Here is a 12,960-nt window from a genome sequence, read left to right on the forward strand (position 1 = left end):
ACTAAGTAACCTTGGCTGTGACAAGTTAATCCTGTGCATATACACTAGTTGGAGCATGCATGATTTGATAGGTACGCTACCTGTTTGCAAGAAGCCAGTTTCTATGAAGAAAACCTCTAAGTCAAAGCACTAATAAAGGTTCCTTACTTCCCAGATGAAATATGAACTGTGGTCTTTGCAAATCAAGAGCATTATTGATATCAACTAAGCTGGCTCCTAACGCTTACAATAATTCTTGTTCTGGATGACTGAAGGCAAAAAAGTTGCCTTTAGAAAAAAAATATTCAATTTTGAAACATTACATCAAAAAGAAGTTATAAAATTGGACAAAATTTTAAAGAAACATGATACTCAAGAGAAAATGGATGTTTACATATCAAACATCTCCAACAAATTGCTGAAAATAGCGCAGCTGTACAGAACCAGAAGATAAAGTAATCACAGAAGAAAACAAATGAATGTGATCTAGTGTTAATTTTAGAAAAATGTTGGAGGCTTTCATCTGAATGGTGGGTGTTTGGCTCTGCCTATTAATAATACATACAGTAGTATGTGAATCACTGCTGCATATCAGTAAATGTCTCGTATTAACAGTGATTAAAGGAATGGCCAGTTACTCATGCAGAGGAAGAATTGAATATGGATTAAACTGGAAAAGACAATTGTCAGATTACTGAACACAGTAATAAAAAAGACAGAAAAACTTGAAAACATGAACTGCTTTCTGAATGGAGAACCGACAAGTAAAACATTTCAGCCATTTAGTCACAATTTTTTTTTTTAGTGATGATAGCAAATGGAAAGAGACAACAGAATAATCAAAGCTAATATGGTGGGGAACCAGCTGAATAAATTTATATGGAATAAGAGAAATTACGCAAAACATTAAACTATCTGTAAATTGTGGATCTGAGAGCTGCACTAGAAATAAAACACTTTATCTAAGACTAGAGTTTACAGATATGAGTTTTTAAAAATTAGGAGAGTAAACAGATGGTATCAATAGAAATATAATCTTAAAAATGAGGATATTAGGAAAGAACTTGATGCTAGCTGAGCTTGGTCACTTAAACAGTATGGGAGAGAAAAAAAAGTTCTTTTTTCATGCCATTATGGGAGAGAAAAAAAAACAAAACGTTTTTTTCTCTCCCATAATGGCATGAAAAAAAAAAAAAGGAGTCTAGCTGGGTTGATATAGGGAGAAGCACTTTAGAAGACCAAAATATAAGAGTGTTGACAGGTATCAGTTTAATTTAAAGTAAACTTGTTGACAGGAAGTTAGTAATGATATAACTTTTTCATAATATCCTGTACACACCTAAGGTTACATATCAAGAATTTGATGACAGGGATCAATAACAAATCAACATTAAATGAGATGGTCAATGCTCTTCAAAAAAAAAAAAAGTGTAATTATTGTGAAAATTATGGTCAATGGAGAAATCAATGAAACTCTCCTTAAAACATAACTGCAAAACGATTATGACCAAAAAGTACAGTATTTTTCCGTGTATAAGATACTTTTTTCTAAAATTTTAGACCAAAAATTGTGGGTCGTCATATACACAGAGGGTAACCAGTTGAGAGAGCCGCAGTTGCCGTGGCAAAACTGCCAGCACCTTGTCTCCATGAACAGGCTTCTGCCAATCACTAGCCTTAACTCTGTCCATTGAGTCATTAATGGCTGATTCTGAATAAACCAATCGGAACTCTGAAAGCATTCATACATCTGCAACTCATTGGCATGGTAAGTTAATGCATTGACAATATTTTGAGCACTAGCCCATAAAAATGTCTGAAAATAAAAAAACGATTGTCACATTCTTCAAAATTTATCAATTATGCAAAAGAACATGGAAATAAAGCTTCAGAGAGACAGTTTGGACCTCCTCCCACTAAGTGTATGATTAGACAGTGCAGATGTTTAAAATATTGATTTCTTAATTTTGGGTTCGATAAAGTAGGTTTGCCTTATACATGGAAAAATACAGTGTATATATATAGCTTATCTCAATCATTTCTTTTGATAGATGTTTAAACAGGCTATTGTATATTCAGATCATCTTACTGCCAGTCTGGTTGGCTAATATACCTATTTGTCAGTTAGGTGCCATCAGTCTCATAGGAAACATTCCTTTTTTATACAGCCATATCCCAATGTAACTGATAGAAGCATGTGGAGTAAACTGTGTTGTGCAAGTTCTCCTGAGACAAAGGAACTGATATTTTTAAATGACTGTAATATATTTTATAATTTTGATCTGACCAAATTGTATAGTCTATATTTCAATATTCCAATATGTTCTGTTTTTAATGGAAAGAAAGTATGGGGGGGGGGGATTAAGAATGACAGATTATTTAGTAATGGGTTAAATGAGTGTGTGCATGGAATAAATAGTGCAGATTGACATCCTTTACCCAAGCATCAGTAGGGGTAAAGGATGTCAAATTAAAAAGGAGTAGAAAAGATATTGTGCTGTATGGGGATTCTATAATTAAGGGTGTGAAGGATGGCAGAGTAATTAAAATGGATCAAAGATTAAGGATATAACAGGCTGTGAAATTGCAGAAAGATAAGAGCGAGTGAGATTATTGCAGTTATAGGGATGAATGATCTAGGTAGCGAAAGATTTTCTGTGAGACAGGAATTGAAGGATTTAATGATAGCAATGAATGCAAAGAGCGAGAGTGGAAAGATCATGAGTGTGCTACCAAGATTTGATAGTGATGAATTAAACAGAAGAGCAATTAGGAATGATGTCAAGATTGTGTAAAAACTTCTGCAACGAAATGAAACTGAATATTCATTTTATAAATGTCTGGGATGAGTTTGATAAAAGGAAGGAGTATTTTAAGAAAGATGGTTTGCACTTAAATGGATTGGGCACTTGGCATTTAGAACATTTATTGATAAAGGATAGAGTAAATGGTAAAAAAAAAAAAAAAGGAAACGGAATTTGCTAGGGAAGCAGGCGATAGAGTCGACTGTAAATAGTACTGAGGTTATTAATCGCTGTGAATTTGGAATTAATTTAATCCCAAATCCGTCGCAGCGGTATGACAAAAAAGAGTTGAGAAGGAGGGCCATAATTGCAAATGATCTTATGCGCAGGTTATGTAGGAGGAGTGGTGTGGAGTTTGTGGACATATGGAGTGAGTTTGATGGGCGAAAGGACTTATATAAGATGGATGGTTTGCATCTGAATGGATTCGGTGTGCGGAGACTGGAAAAAGTGTTGCTGAACGAAGTGAAAGTGGATGTGCAGAATTAGGGAAACGAGCTATTAAAGGGGGGGGGGGAAAGGAAGTGGTTATGCAGACATCAGGGAGGCAGTTGAGTGTAAGAATGTGTATAATATGCCTGAGCCAGTACGAAGGACAATAAATCAGAATGGGATAGTTAGTATAAGGCATCAAGATAGGGGTGGGACTAGGACTAACAGGCTTCTTCACTTTATGTATACTAATGCCAGGAGTATTAGGAACAAGAAGGAAGAATTTTTGGCTTTGGTTGGCTCTTCCTGGCCACAGGTTATTGACATTAGTGAGACATGGCTGACACAAGATGATATAGCTAGTGGGATAGAATGTGAAGGGTATACTGTGTTTAGGAGGGACAGAGAAAAGAATGGGGGAAGGAGTGTTATTGATGATAGCTGATGAACTGCAGCCAAGGAGAATTAAAGCTGAACTGCAGAATAGTGAAGAGTGCACATTTGAGGCTATTTGGTGTGAGATTGACACTAGTGGAACAAAATATACAGTTGGGTGCTGCTATAGACCAGGTGATGGAATAGATGGTGGAGATAGTATGCATAGACAAATAGACACAATGAGTGGAAGGGAGAATAATTATTATGGGGGATTTCAACTATGGTAACATTGATTGGAAGGAGGAGAGGACACACGGGAGGAAGGAATTAGATTTTATGCAGTTATTAAGGGATAACTACCTGAGACAGCATGTAATGGAATATACTAGGGATTTGAGAGTGCTTGACCTAGTAATTGCATCTGAGAATTTGACTGTAATGAATATGACCATGTCACCACCAATTGGTGAGAGATGTGGAATTACCAGGCTGGTAAGTATGACAGGCTTAGGAGATTGCTTGATTCAGTGCCATGGAATGTAAAACTGCAAGGGCTGGAGGTTGATAGTGCATGCGAAGCGGTAAAGGAGCGTTTGAAGGAGGTAATGGCTAACTGTATACCTAGAGTCCGGATAGTAAATCAAGTAAGGATTAAATGGATGAATAACGCCATTAAGCTTGAGCTGCAAAAAAAGAAACAACTGTGGAGGGAATTTAAGGAGAAAGGTGACCTGCAGGCCCATGAACAGTATAAAGCACAGGCCAGAAGGGTAATGACTGTGGTAAGAAAAGCAAAAGTGGATTATGAAAGGAAATTAGCCACACAAGCTAAAGAGAATCCCAAACAGCTTTTTTGATATGCTGCAAGTAAAAGAAAAAATGTATACGGCAGAATGATTTTAAGGAATGCCGATGGTAGGGAGGTAATCGAATCAGTTGAGATAGTGGAATTACTGAGCGAGTACTTTTCAAGAGTATATCATCCAGGTGGTGATATTGCAGGAATGAAGGAACCAGTAGCTTATACAGGAATTGAGGTGAATAGTATATTACAAAACCTTAATATGAATACATCTGTGGGATTGGATGGTATACCAGCTCGGGTATACCATCTAATCCAGTGCCCTTGACCATTTTGTTTAATTTGAGTCTCGGGACTGGGTTAGTCCCGAGGGGAAAATAGTTCTACTGCATAAAGGAGGTTCCAAGTCTGCTGTTGCAAATTACTGACTATTCAGCATATCAGGCGTCGTTGTCAAGGTTTTGGAGAAAGTAGTCAAGAGAAAAGAATGGATAGATGAAAATGGGATACTGTATGGGGGACAGCATGGTTTTGTGAAGGGTAGATCATGCCTCACTAACTTGCTTACGTTTTTTAACACAGTGACGGTTGAACTGGGTAATGAGTATACAGTGATATTGCTGGACCTTGCTAAGGTCTTTGACAGGATACCACATGGAATTGTAATCAGTAAACTGCAGCATTTGGAGTTTTTAATTGGTGAGATGGATAGGAGGGTGGCTAATGGAGAGATATCAGAGAGTTGTTTATTCTGGGGAAAGACGACCTGTGACTAGTGGTGTGCCGCAGGGTTCTGTTCTTGGACAACAACTATTTAATCTGTTCATTAACAATATAGGAAAGGATCTGAGAGGAACTGTTCATTTGTTTGCTGATAATGCAAAGTTGGGTAGAGCAATAGTGAATGCACATGTCAAAATTTTGCAGGATATGATTTGGATAGATTGGAGAACTGGGCTAAGGAGAATGGATGTCAATTTAATGTGGTAAAGTGTAAGGTTATGCATTTTGGAGTGAAAAGATTAGCAGCAGTATACCACATTGGTGGAACTGTACTCCAGGAAATTGATGAGGCTAGGGACTTGGGAGTGTTGGTGAATATGGAGTTGAAGTTTAGGGAGTACATTACAAAAGTAGCTAAATCAGCTCATCAAATCACTTGGTTGCTGAAGAATACTTTGACGAGCAGAGACAAGCAAGTTATTGTTCCTCTGAATCGAGCCTTGATAAGACCCCATCTTGACTACTGTGTCCAGATCTGGGTGCCAGGGTTTCTTCTTGATGGGGAGGAGGTGGAGAGGATCCAGAGGAGAGTGACCAAGATGATAGCAGGTCTATGGAATGAACCTTATGAGAACAGGTTGAAGATTTGTGGGTTGCAGAAATTGGTTGATAGGAGGAAAAGGGGTGATATGATTGAGAAATTCAAATTACTGAAGGGTTTCTATAAGATTAATTCAGAGGATATTTTTCAGAACAGGACTGGTGGTGGGAAGACTAGGGGCCATCCATGGAAACTGGGCAAGAGTGGTTAGCAAGGGTGTTAGAACTAGGTTTTTTACTTGGAGAGTGGTGAATGAGTGGAATAAGTTGCCATAATCTGTTGTGGGTGCCATGACTGTGAATGAGTTCAAGACAAAGTATGATAGATACTGTGTGGATGTTGAATAGTTGTTTATGATGTTTAGGGCCTCCCTCGATGAGTTTAAGAACTCCTTGGAGTTGCTCGTAATAATAATAATTTCAATGCCTAATGTGAGACTACTGCCTTATCTGGAGGCCTAAGAAGCAACTTGAAAAAGTTTGAAGACTGTGTAAAAAATAATAATTAAAACATCCTCAGTCCATACACTGTATTTATGTCATATAGTTTTCTAACCTTTCATGAATGAGAGTTGCATTATAAAAAAAAAAAAAAAAATGGCAGAGCTACAGGTGCACACGAAATTCATAGAGTCTTATACATCGAAGAAAATGGCTAACACAATTCACTATATATATATATATACACAAAATTGCATTAACAATACTCAAACTAACACCACACTCATTAGCAATATGTCTTTGAGTCATGGATATGTGCTGAGAAAGAGTACATATTTTTGAACACTTTTTTTTTGAGATCTATCCATTTTACAGCTACACAAAATGAATACAACACTACGAATGTCAACTTGTTTACACTATTAATAAACATCATAAAGACAAAACATGCAGCACTCAATGAAAATAGCAAACTAAAACCGAAAATAAACCAAACCAAAAACATAACTGAAATTTGGCTTCAGATTAATTTGTTTGCTAATGTGTGTGTGTATATATTGTTCCCACCCACGAAAAGTTATTTTGTAAACCTATAGTACATTTTGTACCATGGGTTGGCTAAGGATTTTTTATTTTTATTTTTAATATTTTTTTTATTTTATTTTATTTTATTTTTTTTTAAAGTCTGAAAACTCTGCTCTAGAGACCAAACATGGAAATTTTTCAAACCAGGGACATTCATCTTTCAACTAAAGACAATCGCAAACATCCATGCCCACAATGGGATTCAAAGATTAGCCTCGTATTTAGTGTTGAATACTATGGACTCCTTCTTTTCCTTGATTGTCATTACCTAAATATATAACATTTTTATTTATTGTTCAGAAAGATCTCACCAGTTTTTTTTTTTTTTTTTTTTGTTTCAGTCACTCCTGTTATGCGGATCTGATTCTAGTAGCAAGACTTATACGTTGGTTAGACATAACTGGTAATTAGTTTACGGAATTAACAACGCATATAAAGTATATTAATTAAAGGTAACTTTAATGAATAACTTCTATATTTCGGCAACGTCACATTGCCATCTTCAGGAACATAAAGATATGGTATGTGCACTCAGGAACTAACACAAAGCAAATGAGGAAGAAAGCAAGAAACTAATATTGTTCCTAAAGTCCTAATGGTGCCCTCTTGTGGGCTAATTTGGTAGTCTTGGCAGTTGGGCTGAAGTTCTCATAATGAAAGTCTCCCAAATTTGGGGCAGTTTCATGCACCCAAATTTGTTGAGGTTAGGAACGTTTTTTTAGAGCTGCTGAAGATTCTTTGAATAATCTTTCGTATTTAAACTTGCTGTGATGAATTATTTTTGTTTTCTTCCAACGAATTTTATGGTGGGTATCTAAGGCATGGTCTGCCAGCCCAGAGTGGCTGTACTGGTGAAACCGGATGTAGTCTTGGTGTTCTGAAATCCTGATATTTGTTGTTCTGCCTGTTTGGCCAAAGTAGAACAATTTGCAGCTGCAAGGGACCTGGTATACACCAGGTAGGTCTAGGGGAAGTGGTTGGTCTTTGGTAGAGCGGATAAGGGATGTCAACTTTTTATATGGTCTGTAACAGGAAGTAAGGTCATATTTTTTGAGGATATTGGTTATTTTCTCAGAGGTGCCCTGGATGTAGGGGATGGTGATAGACTTGGTGTAATCTTTATTGTGGAGGGGGGGGGGGTTGTGGTTTACAGGTTTTAGTATTTTTTGGATTTTTTTGGGGTTATAGCTATTGGCTAAGAAAGTGTTGAGGATGTGGTTTAGTTCTATAGTCAGGGCCTTGTCATCTGAGCAGATTAATTTTGACCTGTTATATAGTGTTTTTATCACCCCCATATTGTGAGGGGGGGGATTGCTGGTGAATGTATCTGCCAGTGTAGGTGGGTTTTCTGTAAACAGAGAAAACCAAAGATCCATCAAGCTGGCGGGTGATTAAAGTGTCTAGGAAGGGGAGGGTGTTGTTTTCCTCTTTTTCTAAGGTGAACTGGACTCTGGGGTGTTGGTTGTTTAAGTGTGTTAGGAAGGAGTGGAGTGTGTCTGAGCCATGTGGCCAAATAGCAAACACATCATCCACATAACGAAGCCAATAGTGGGTTTTTGTGGGGCGGAGTTTAAGGCTTTCTCTTCAAATGTCTCCATAAAGAAATTGGCCAAGGGTGGGGAAAGTGGTGAACCCATGGCTGTCCCCTCTATCTGTTTATAGAACTTTCCTTGCCAAACGAAATAGCCTGAGTTCATTGTGAACTGAAATAGGGCTGAGATATCGGGAGGAAACTTGGCTTGGATGAGCTCAAGGGTTTCTTTGAGTGGGACATTAGCGAATAGGGAGGAGACGTCAAAACTGACCATTATGTCAGTGTGTTGGAGTGTGAGGTTTTCTATACTGGCGTTAAAGTGGGCTGAGTTTTTTTGTGTGTGATGGTGTGTTGCCAGTGTAGTGTGTGAGCGTTTTGGCTAAATGTTTGGCTAATTTATATGTGGGAGAATCAATGCCATCCACTATTGGACGCAACGGCACATTTTTGTTTATGTATTTTTGGGAGTCCATATAATCGGGGGGGTCTAGAGTTATAAGGTTTAAGTTTGTTGGTGACTTCCACAGGCCAAGAAGTGACTTTCTTAAGGAGTCTGTGGATAGTTCTAATCTGAGAGCTGGTCGGATTATATTCAATGGTGAGGTAAGTAGTACGGTCTAGTACTAAAGAATTTAGCTTACCTTTGTAGTCTTTTTGATTGAGTACCACAGTGGCGCTTCCCTTATCAGCTTTGGTGATTACTATTTTTTTGTTGTTTTTCAATTCTTGTAGGGCTGTATATTCGTTTTTGGATAAGTTGGATTTTGGAGGTTTGGCTTTAGTGAGAACACCGACTACATCCAGTCTTACGTTGTTGGCGATGTGGTTAGGCAGGTTGCGAATTCCACGCTCTATTTGGATCATGATTTCTTCAGCAGGTATCCTTTTAGGAGCTAGGGTGAAATTGTGACCACGTGAAGTGCGGTGAGTGCTTCAGGCTTTAAAACTGCCGACGAGAAGTTGACTACAGTGTTGAGTGGTGGCTGGGGTATGGAAGTAGAAGTCTTTGTCAGGTTTTCGTATTTTTTCACGTGCCGACTACGTATTTTTTCGAATTCCTTTCTTGCCGATGCGCATGAGATGTCATGAAGTATAGACCATAGATCAAGGCCGAGTGTATTCGAAAGCTCTTCCTCTAGCGCCCGTAAGGTTTTGTTTTCATTGGCAAGGAGAACGCGCGTCGCGGTAATTTGTTCTCTTAACAGGGCGAAGCTAGTGCGGTTATAAATGCGTAGAGCTTTCTCGGAAGTAAAACGGTGCTTCAATTTGACACAATTAGGGATCACTTTGTTATCCCGGCAGCGTTTTAGGAACGTCAGACGATCATTAAAGTTACCTTTAATTAATATACTTTATATGCATTGTTAATTCCGTAAACTAATTACCAGTTATATGTGGATCTGGTACTTATCTAATTCCTCAGCTAGCTCCATTTCTTTGCCATTCAGGCTTCTTATGTTGATAATACCGATCTTTAACTCTGGTGATGTTGAGTAGGGGTGTGTTTTCAGATTTGTTCCACTAGCTGACTTTTCGCTGTTTGCTCTGGTTCCCTGGTGAAAACAATGGGGAGCCTTGTTTAACCGGGCGACGCCCCAGCTGGCATGAAATTCTATGATTTTGTACCATCATTTTGTATTTTGATTTATGCCAATAAGAATACAATTTGGTTGGCTAAATCCCAAATTGCCAGCCCATCCTCGTTCGTTCAGTATCAGTTGGATACCTAACAGGGTGCACCACGAGAAGGTGAGGATTGGACATTAGGTCAGAAGCCCTGGTTGGTTCTCTGCATTCCTTGAAAGGCTATGTGGAGGTCTTCTCTGTTATACAGCTTTGACCCTTAAGCACCCCATGTTATATAAGTGAAGTAGCCCTAAGTAGCCAATTTAGGGCTAGGGTAGGAAGATGCTTGATCATAATTCCACGTATGTTATCCAGTCCACATGATTTATTTATATTTAGTCTCTCTAAGGCATCTCTCAATTCAGAGATTATAAATGGATCCCAAAATAATTTGTTTTTATATTTTAGGGTATTTGCAGCATTTTTCTGCTGTTGAGCCTATTTTGATATTTGATGGTCTTTGCTAGTATTCATCTCTAGTTTGCTTATATTTTGAAAATGAAAGGCCAAGGTATTTGTGATCTCCCTGTCTCCAATTTTAATATTTCCATCCATGTCTTTGGTAAGTGTCTCTTTGTAGATTAGCAGACAATTTCCAAAGTTTGGTATCTGAAGTGTTTGGATTTAAGCTGTGGCAGAATTCTTGCCACTGAAATATATACTTTTTTTAATTTCAGCATTTTTCTTATTGTACTCGATCCTGGCTTCTGGAGAGCTTCCAGTTTTTAAGATGTTAAATAATTAATTTCTTTTAGTTATTTTACGGGCAAGTTCCAGGTGAATCTTTGTGTAGTTTGAAATAACTTTTCTCCTGTAGCAGCTCATCACACAGCTCAGAAACTTAGCATTATCCATAGTCTCAAGAAAAGAGCTATACAGTATATGACAGACAAGGATGACCTACTAACGGAATTAATCACAATATCCAGAGAACTTTCTTTAAATGGTTACCCAAAAAGACTCTACAACAAGATTCTCTTTACTGATATACCACATCGACAACGTGATAACGTCCAATACATCAGTACAATTACGATTCCTTTTGTCAGCAATCTTTCCAAAAAATTAGCTAACCTTTTAAAACCACATAAGATCAGAGTGGCATTCAAACCAATCAACACTATTCGGAAATTTTTAAGATCACCAAAAGATCCTCACCCATTCTACAAGTACTCTGGAGTATATAATATACCTTGCTCATGTGGTATTAGTTACATAGGTCAGACCTCTAGAAGCTTTGAAACGAGAAAGAAAGAACACATACGATATGTCAGAAATAACAGACAAGACATTTCAGGCCTTTCATGCGACTTTGCCTCTACTAACCATCACATTGAGTGGGATAAGAGCCTTATGCCATACATAGAAGATAACTACCATTCAAGAACCTTTAAAGAAGCAGCTACAGTCACCTGTAAAACTGAAAACCTAAACAAGAATCAAGGTCTAATTTTACCAGAAATTTGGAAAACTTTTATCAGATCATTAAACATCAAAGAAATGAACTTTCATAACAATTACGTCATGAACTATAACGAATAAATCACATTAACGAGACATGCACAATACCAATTTTTTGTATGAATTAGAACCATCAGTTAAAATCTAGTCTGTAACCTTCATTTTAGCTTACTAGTTTGTATTCCCTGAGGATGCCAATAGAAAAAATTGGCGAAACATGTAGGAGGATAAAAATAAAGCTATTTGACAAAGATTATATATAAAAAAAGTGTAATAGTCTTATGAATAATTGTCAAGAAAAAAATTCAACATTATGTAGTCTTTATCTAGGTCATTATAGTATATGTGTTAATCTTTTAGCATTTTGTTTACGTCATTAAATTGTAATTCTCTCAAATTTGCATTTTGGAAGTTCCAATGATATATTCTTTTTTGGGTGGGTCTGGTCATTTTTGGATTCAGGCTAGTTTATATTGGAGTATAGTCGCTTCATACTGGTTCCAGAACAGACCAAATAGCTTTGTCATGAAGATCTGGAGACATAGCAGTAATATCTAGGGCATCTTTTGTGCCATAAGAATGAGATAGATAAGTGGGTTCTCCACTGTTTGAGGGTTATTAGTCAAATAAAACCTGAGTAATTTCATCAAGAAATTACTCGGATTTTCTCCTCTTGAGTTTATTTCCTCAAAACCCCATAACAAGTGTTTGCCCTTTATGTCTCCTAAGATAATGGAGTTTTCTTCAATGAGATTGGATATGCTGGAAAGATTTGGTCCCGGTTTATCAGGAGGATGATAACAATTGAATATGTTTAATAGTCTTTTTACTTGTTTGTGGTATTTGGATTCCTTGTATTTAAGTTCCTTCTACTACTCTGTCTAGTTCAACAACTTTACATGACAAGTTTCGAATTAGTGTCAGAAGCCCTCTTCCATTTTGTCATATATTATAGTTTTTATGGAGACTGTACTGTGTTTAAAATGAAAAACAAAAAAAAAATTATTATATGGTATCTCCATGAAATCAGTAGACTCATCGTGGGAGACCAAACTATCCACACAATATCTATCATACCTCTTCTTGAACTCATTGACAGACACGGCACTCACAAATGAGTCAGCCAACATATTCCCATTCATTCACCACTTTTCCGAGCAAAAAATCTAGTTCTCACACCCTTGTTAACCATACTCTTTCTTAATTTCTTTATTATGGCTGTTATCCAGTCTTCTGGAGCTTTTCCTGTTTTAGGCTATTGTTGTATAAGTGAAGAAGCCAATCCAAGTTTGTTAGGAGGATGATAACAATTGAATATGTTTAATGGCCTTTTACTGATGCCAGGGAGGACCTCTTGTTCTTCCACCACTGTCGAAATATTTCCCTTGCATCAATCTCATAAAAACCTTTTAGTAACTTAAATGTTTCTATCATATTCCCTTTTCTCCACCTATCAACCAACTTCTGTAATCCACAAATTCTCAATCTATCAATGTAGGGAACATTCCTTACACCAGTCACCTGTGAAACTTTTCTACTACTTCATCTCCAAGGGATCCAGATGACCAGATCTGAGCACAGTAATCCAGTAAGCA

This window comes from Typopeltis vanoorti, chromosome 17, assembly GCF_054136105.1.
Source record: "Typopeltis vanoorti isolate ZY-2024b chromosome 17, IOZ_Tvanoo_1.0, whole genome shotgun sequence".
In the NCBI taxonomy this organism is placed as follows: domain Eukaryota; kingdom Metazoa; phylum Arthropoda; class Arachnida; order Uropygi; family Thelyphonidae; genus Typopeltis; species Typopeltis vanoorti.